Genomic DNA, 7,304 nt, shown 5'->3' with positions numbered 1-7,304 from the left:
CCGAGCTCCGCACGGCCGCCGCGGCGCCCTCACAGCCACGGGCGCAGGCCCCTCCGCCCCGGCCCGCCGACCCCGGGCGCCGTCTGCTAGCTCGTCTCCTGGGGCGAGGCCTGGAGGGGCAGAGAGAAAGTCCGAGAATGAAGGGCCCCGCCACCAAGTCAGGCACCCGACGAAAGGAGAAGAGCGCTCCCTCTCCGCCTCCCTCTAATGGCGTCTCCTTCCTCCTCAATATATTTTCTTAAACATTTTTTAATATTTTTAATTTTTTCATTTTTGAGAGAGAGAGAGAGGCAGAGAGAAACATCGGTTTGCTGTTGCATTATGTTATGCATTTACACTAAAGTAGGAAAATGCGTCTCCCTTACGTAAAGGGACAAGTTAGGTCCAGGAGAGAGGGGCCACGCCTAACGATGTGCCCAGAGAGTCAGAGCTCCTGTCTAGTCAGGACACGGCCCCATCTGTGGGTGAGGAGGCCTGGTTTCCCAGGAAAAGCAGAGCCCCTAAAGCAAACGGGGCTGTGAGACCACCAGCTCTCCCTGGAGTAGGAGGCGCCCGAGTCCCGACCCCCACCTGACTCCCTGGCCTGAGTCTGTACACCTTCGTGGGCAGGGCCACCTCATGCAGCGTCCTCCTGCGGGATGGTCCAGCCTTGCATCTAGCACCCTCTTCAGACTCACTCCTTGCCACTCGAGCAATGCCAGAGCCTCAGCTAACGTGCCACCTCCCACCAGGGACCACTGCTCACTCAGAAAGGCTTGTGACTGCGGGTACCAGGCAGAAGAGGGGAATTGGCTGGTGCTCTGGCCAACATTACCCACCACTGCTTCTCTGTAAATCAGCGCTCATTTGGGGCCCTGCGGACAGCGGAGAGAATGCTAAGCCTTTTCCAGGCCGAGCACCAGGCTGCGTGGGAACACCATGTGCCCACCTGCTGAGCCACAGCCCCAGCTCCCTGATTGCTCAGCAGCTCTGCTCCTGGCCCCGCCTGGGCAGGTGGGCGCCCGGCTGACTGTGCCCTGCTGCCCAGCAGGCTCCTTACAGATTCCCAGGCTGCTTCCTGGGGCTATCGAGGTGTGGCCTGGAGGCAATTTTAAAAATATATTTTTATTGATCAGAGAGGAAGGGAGAGGGAGAAAAAGATAGAAACATCAATGAAGAGAATCATGGATCAGCTGCCTCTTGCACGCCCCCTACTGAGGATTGAGCCCACAACCCGGGCATGTGCCCTTGACTGGAATTGAAACTGGGACCCCTCAGCCCGCAGGCTGATGTTCTATCCACTGAGCCGAACCAGTTAGGGCAGCAATTTTTTTAAATTGATTTCAGGAGGAAGGGAGAGGAACAAGAATTGGAAGCATCAATGATGAGAGAGAATCATTGGTTGGATGCCTCCTGCATGGGCTCTGCTGGGGATCGAGCCCACAACCTGAGCCCGCAACCCCAGCATGTGCCCTTGACCAGAATCTAACCCAGGACCCTTCAGTCCACAGCCTGAGGCTCTATCCACTGAGCCAAAGCCACCAGGGCTGAACGAATTTTTAACAACACGCCTAGGGGCACTCTGAGGCAACAAGTGCAGCAGCCAGCATTGGGAACAATTGGTGCACCTCAGAGCTCCGAATTAATGAAGAGACAGCTGGGTGGCCTCCCTGAACCTTGGATGGCGATTTTGGCATTTAGACTACTCTGAGTTGTCCTGTAATAACGCCCACATCACAGGATCACCAACTCTGCTTCCTCCCAGCAGCACACAGCCAGCAAGTGTGAAATATGGAGAGACTTCCCCTAACCAGGTCTCAACAGCCCTTTAAAAATGCAACAGAGTTGGGAGAACCAAGATGGCGGGGTAGGAAACGCCTGTACTTGCTGCCTCCCACAACCACATCAAAATTATAGCTAAAATACAGAACAACCATCAGAACCGCTGGGAAGCTGGCTGAATGGAAGTCCTACAACTAGAGAGGTAAAGAAGTAAGCGCACTGAGACTGGTGGGAGTTGCAGATGCGACAGAGCAGGCTGGTCCAGTGCCCACATGTGCCGCTTTTCAAATCAGAGGAGATTGCCTTTGTGGAGGCTGCCCAGTGGAGAAAGGGGTCCCAGCCCCACACCAGACCCCCTGCCCAGGCTCCCAGAGCTGGAAAAGAAATCCCTATGGGCAGTAAGAACTCTGGACTGTCAAAACCAGGGCATATTGGGGCTGAGTGACACACAGGCTGGGGTGCCTGGCCAGTCTGGGTGAGGGGCTGAGGGCTGTTTTCAGGCTGGCGGGTGACTGAAGCTCCCAACCGCTCCTTTTTTTCTTTTTTATTTTTTTTTATTCTGGGCCAGCTTTAGCTCTGAGGCTTGGCTCCAACTCTGAGGCCTCTGCTGCTGAAAGCAGGTGTCTGGTTTGTTTGGGTTCTATAATCCAAACACTGTTTCAACTCCAGTTCTGAGATCCCAGCTGGCTGAAAGCAGGTTTCTGGGGTTTTGTTTAGCTTCTATATTTGTAACAATGTTTCAAACTGCAAGCTCAGAGGCCGGCAGCGGCAGGCAGGGAATGTTGGAATCCTCCGTCACTGAAGCAAGCAAGCCTCATGTTCGCTTCAAGCTGCCTGGCTGCCGGCCGACATCTTGGCTGGCAGTGAATTTGCATATCGCCGTGATTAGCCAATGAAAAGGGTAGTGGTCGTATGCCAATTACCATGTTTCTCTTTTATTAGTGTAGATAACATATTCAGATAGTTCAGGGGTATATTTCCATCTTCCAGACTTTTAATAGTAGTTAGTCTAATTATGAAACTGCTGGTTTAGGGAGAAAACAGTTCATGAGAATACTGAAAAGCTTTTCCCAATGTAAAAAACAAAATTTTAAAGCCCAGATGAGGCCCAGCTGTGAAGCAAGGCTGGCTGGTGGTGGGGCAGGCCTTGGGCTTTTTATTGAAAGGTTTGGGGCTCCCTGACTCAGCTGCAGCTGGTTTGACAGAGTTTTAAGCCTGAGAAAGGACAGGGCATTCATATGCAAAAGCCGCTGTGCACAGCTTGGGTGGGGTTGTATATTGGGTGGGTCAGGTCCCAGGGAATCACCAAGGTGGAAAACACAGAAATGGCTGCCAGTCAGCCCTGCACTGGGGTGGTCCTAGCTCGGAACAATGACCGCTGTGAGCACCTCCCGTCTGGGAGAAAGCCACCCCCAAATTCCTGTCCCGATGCCAGACAGTCCAGTTTCTTGTCTTATGTGTCTGGGTCCCCCAAACCTCACCTGGCACTGGAGCTGAGAGGAAGCAGGAGCTTGTAAGTTCAGTTTGTTGTGCTGGCCTTTTAAGAGGAGCAGTTGGGTCTCCAGTTAGCATTTACCAACATGTATCTGTCTACTTTCTCTTGTTTAAAAAAAGAAAAAAAAATTTAAAAGGGGGAGGGAGGTTATAGAATGTCAGCAAAGGGTGGGTCTGAGACGTTTGGTGAGTTAAGTGGGCATTTTGACATGTCCCCTTCTTTGGCATGTTTAATTGTTGTTTAATGGACATCCTTGCAGTCTAAGATGACATTTTTAAAATAAAAGTCTCTCCTAATGATGATGTGAGTCCTGCCACTCGATGGGAGAATCAGCAGACCCTGTAGGATCTTATTCAGAATTGACATTTCTCTATTGTAATTTTGTTCCAGTTTATTTTTAAATTTTATTTTTGTTTCACTGGAAAGAAAAGATGATGCTGAGTTTTAAACGTTAAAAGTGTACAAGTTGCTTTGTTACAATAAAACTAAATGTGTACACAAAGAAAAAGAACATATGTACATTAACAACTCTTAAGTACCATTGTGGGAATGCAGGAATCTGCATGGAGCTAAATGTACAAGTATTTATTTTAGCTTTAATCTGTTTTTTTTTTTTTTGCAACAGTTCCGCCTCTCTAATTACATTTTGCTCACCATAAATATAGACCAAACCTGAGTTACATGAACACACACAGCTAGACAGTAGAAGGAAGCAGCTAAGAAGAGAGTCACGGAGGAACATTTGCATAATGAAGCACGTTTAGGACTTGAAGGGGACAGCGTTACTGGAATTTGCATGCTCTCACTAACCGTCAAAGGTTAACCTAAAATTATGGCAGTGGATGGCAGAAAATAGCCCGTGCCTTCCCCTTTGTGTGGCCACACCCGGACCCTTGACTGGTAGCTCTTCCTATCAAGCAATAGACCCTAGTTCCCTATTTCTTGTCCCTGGCCTGCCTCCTGACCTTCTCTGGCTAATAAACTGAAGCAGAAGCAGCGCTGTGCTCCCCGCGCCCTGCACGAGAGGCCTTGCACTCCCTCTTAGAGTCCTGCCTTGGGCAGAGCCCAGACCTGGGCTCTCAGGAGGGGAGACCACATGGACCCTCGCGAGGGTTTCAGGTATGAGACAGCCACTGAGATCAGCAGTCTACCAGCCCACTGAGTGCAGACAGAGGAGCGTCCCAGGGCCGGAGCCGGCAGCTGACCCAGACACTCATGACTTATAAACACTGTTGTTTAAGCCACTGGGCTTTGTGGCTGTTTCTGAATAGCCGCACTGCAGCAACACATGACTGACACGGGACTCTGCCCTCCTCCTTCGCTTCCTTCCCTCCCTCTGCCATCGCCTTCTGATACCCACCCTCAGTCTCCATCCGGTGTCAGATCTCCAATGCACAGTCCCTGGCCCCCGGAAACGGACAGTCAGGTGTGGAAGCAGGGAGCTAGGACTGAAGGGTGCAGTGACCATCGTAAGCATATAGGAGAGGGGCACCAGCCCAGCCTGGAGTTCAGTACCATTTACCGGCGCTTGAGAGAAATGCTCACCTGTCCGAATTCAAATAACGGACTCAGAGACAGAAGTGTGGAAAACGAGACTTCCAACGCGTTCCTGCAAGAGCAGGTGTCGGGTGGAACAGGCACACGGAGCAGCGAGCTCAGGCTCTGTAGCCCGAGGGTGCGAGTCCCTCCTCCGGCTCCTCATTGGCTGCATTCTGTGGGGTCACCTAGGTTCTTCTCTACAGGATCCATTGTCATGGGATGGTTTGCTAATGAAAATAATACATAATAATAGCTTTAATAATACAAAAGATGATACATGGCATAGTTCAGTCAATACAGTTCATTAAAATTTCCTATGATTTACCATTCTGTGTTGTTTTTTTACATACCTGTTACTATCACAAGGGACAATATTCACAGTAACCACAGCTGAATATAAAAAGACTGATCAGCCTAACCGGTTTGGCTCACTGGATAGAGCGTCGGCCTGCAGACCGAAGGGTCCCAGGTTCGATTCCGGTCAAGGGCATGTACCTTGGTTGCGGGCTTATCCCCGGTAGGGGCTGTGCAGGAGGCAGCTGATCGATGTTTCTCTCTCATCAATGTTCCTAACTCTCTATCCCTCTCCGTTCCTCTCTGTAAAAAAACAATAAAATATATTAAAAAAAAAAAAAAGACTGATCAGCATTCAGATTAAGTTCCCACGGTACAGAAATATTTTTTTGCAGTAGTTGATGATTTTACAGTACATGATTTTACATTTACCCAGTAATTATAATTCATGAAGTGTCATTTTATCTCCAATACTGCTGCATTCAACACAGCAGCTGCTTTCTACACAGTAGCTGCTCTCTCCACATGTGTGACTGGTCCACATAAGTACATTATGGTGCCGACCCTGTCACATACACCTGTATTTGTACAGGGTGTATGTGATGGGGTTGGTGTGATGATGTCATCACGCCGGGTACTCGTATGTGGGCGTATCTGCATGTGGGAAGACCCGCCTGGAGATGGATAGAGGAGCGGTGTCTTGGTTCCTAAGATCACTGAAAATATGTTTTCCGATGGTCTTAGGCGACCCCTGTGAAAGGGTCGTTCAACCCCCAAAGGGGTCGCGACCCACAGGTTGAGAACCGCTGTTTTAGAGAATCTCACCATCAGAGTCTAAGGCATATTTTCTTTAGTCTTTTCAGTGTTGTAAAGCTACTGAGACCAGAGTAAGATACAATTGAGAAGTGTATTTTTTGATCAAAAAAAAAAAAGGAAATAAAGTCCATACAAATATTTACATGTGAATGTTCATGGAAACTTTATTCATAACAGCCCAAACTGGAAATGACACATCCGTAAACTGGCAATGGGTAAACAAGGCGGTATATTCAGACAACAGGTATGATTCGACCACAGGAAGGAAGGAAGTACTGCTGCCGCTACAGCATGGATGGACCTGCGGTGCATGTGCTGCTCCGAGCTGGCCACTCAGGTGCCCGGAGCATCACCCCAGTGCGCCCGACTCATGCTCAGTATTCACTTGGGGCACATACACATGACAGCCAATGACCGCCTGGGTGCTGGAGCAGCCAATGATCGCCTGCGTGCTGGAGCTGCCAATGGCTGCCTGGGTGCTGGAGCAGCCAATGACCGCCTGGGTGCGGGGAGCAGCCAATGACCGCCTGGGTGCGGGGAGCAGCCAATGACCGCCTGGGTGCGGGGAGCAGCCAATGACCGCCTGGGTGCGGGGAGCAGCCAATGACCGCCTGGGTGCGGGGAGCAGCCAATGACCGCCTGGGTGCGGGGAGCAGCCAATGACCGCCTGGGTGCGGGGAGCAGCCAATGACCGCCTGGGTGCGGGGAGCAGCCAATGACCGCCTGGGTGCGGGGAGCAGCCAATGACCGCCTGGGTGCGGGGAGCAGCCAATGACCGCCTGGGTGCGGGGAGCAGCCAATGACCGCCTGGGTGCGGGGAGCAGCCAATGACCGCCTGGGTGCGGGGAGCAGCCAATGACCGCCTGGGTGCGGGGAGCAGCCAATGACCGCCTGGGTGCGTGGAGCAGCCAATGACCGCCTGGGTGCGTGGAGCAGCCAATGAATGCCTGGATGGGTGGAGCAGCCAATGACTGCCTGGGTGCGTGGAGTAACCAATGGATGTCTCTCTCTGGCTCTCTGGCTCTCTCTCATCAATTTAATAAAGACAGTACGCTCAGTAAAATAAGCCAGTCATAAAAGATCAAGTACTGTATGACTCCATTTATATGAAATATCCAGAAAAGGCAAGTCTACAGGGACAGAAAGTAGTGGTGCTGGAGCTAAGGGTGGAGACAGGGATGGAAATGCTCTAAAATTAGGCTGTGGTGACCATTGCATAACTTTGTAACTTCACTACAAATCACAAAAACGTATACTTTAAATGAGTGCATTTTAGTGTGTGCAAATTATAACAATAATTCTTTTTCAATAATAAAGTATGATAATTATAAACTATCTAAATTGATTTTTTATTGACTTTAGAGAGAGGAAGAGGCAGAGAAACATTGATTTGTTGTCC

Source organism: Myotis davidii, unplaced genomic scaffold, assembly GCF_000327345.1.
Source record: "Myotis davidii unplaced genomic scaffold, ASM32734v1 scaffold799, whole genome shotgun sequence".
NCBI classification, from domain to species: Eukaryota; Metazoa; Chordata; class Mammalia; order Chiroptera; family Vespertilionidae; genus Myotis; species Myotis davidii.
This window is presented reverse-complemented; position numbering follows the sequence as displayed.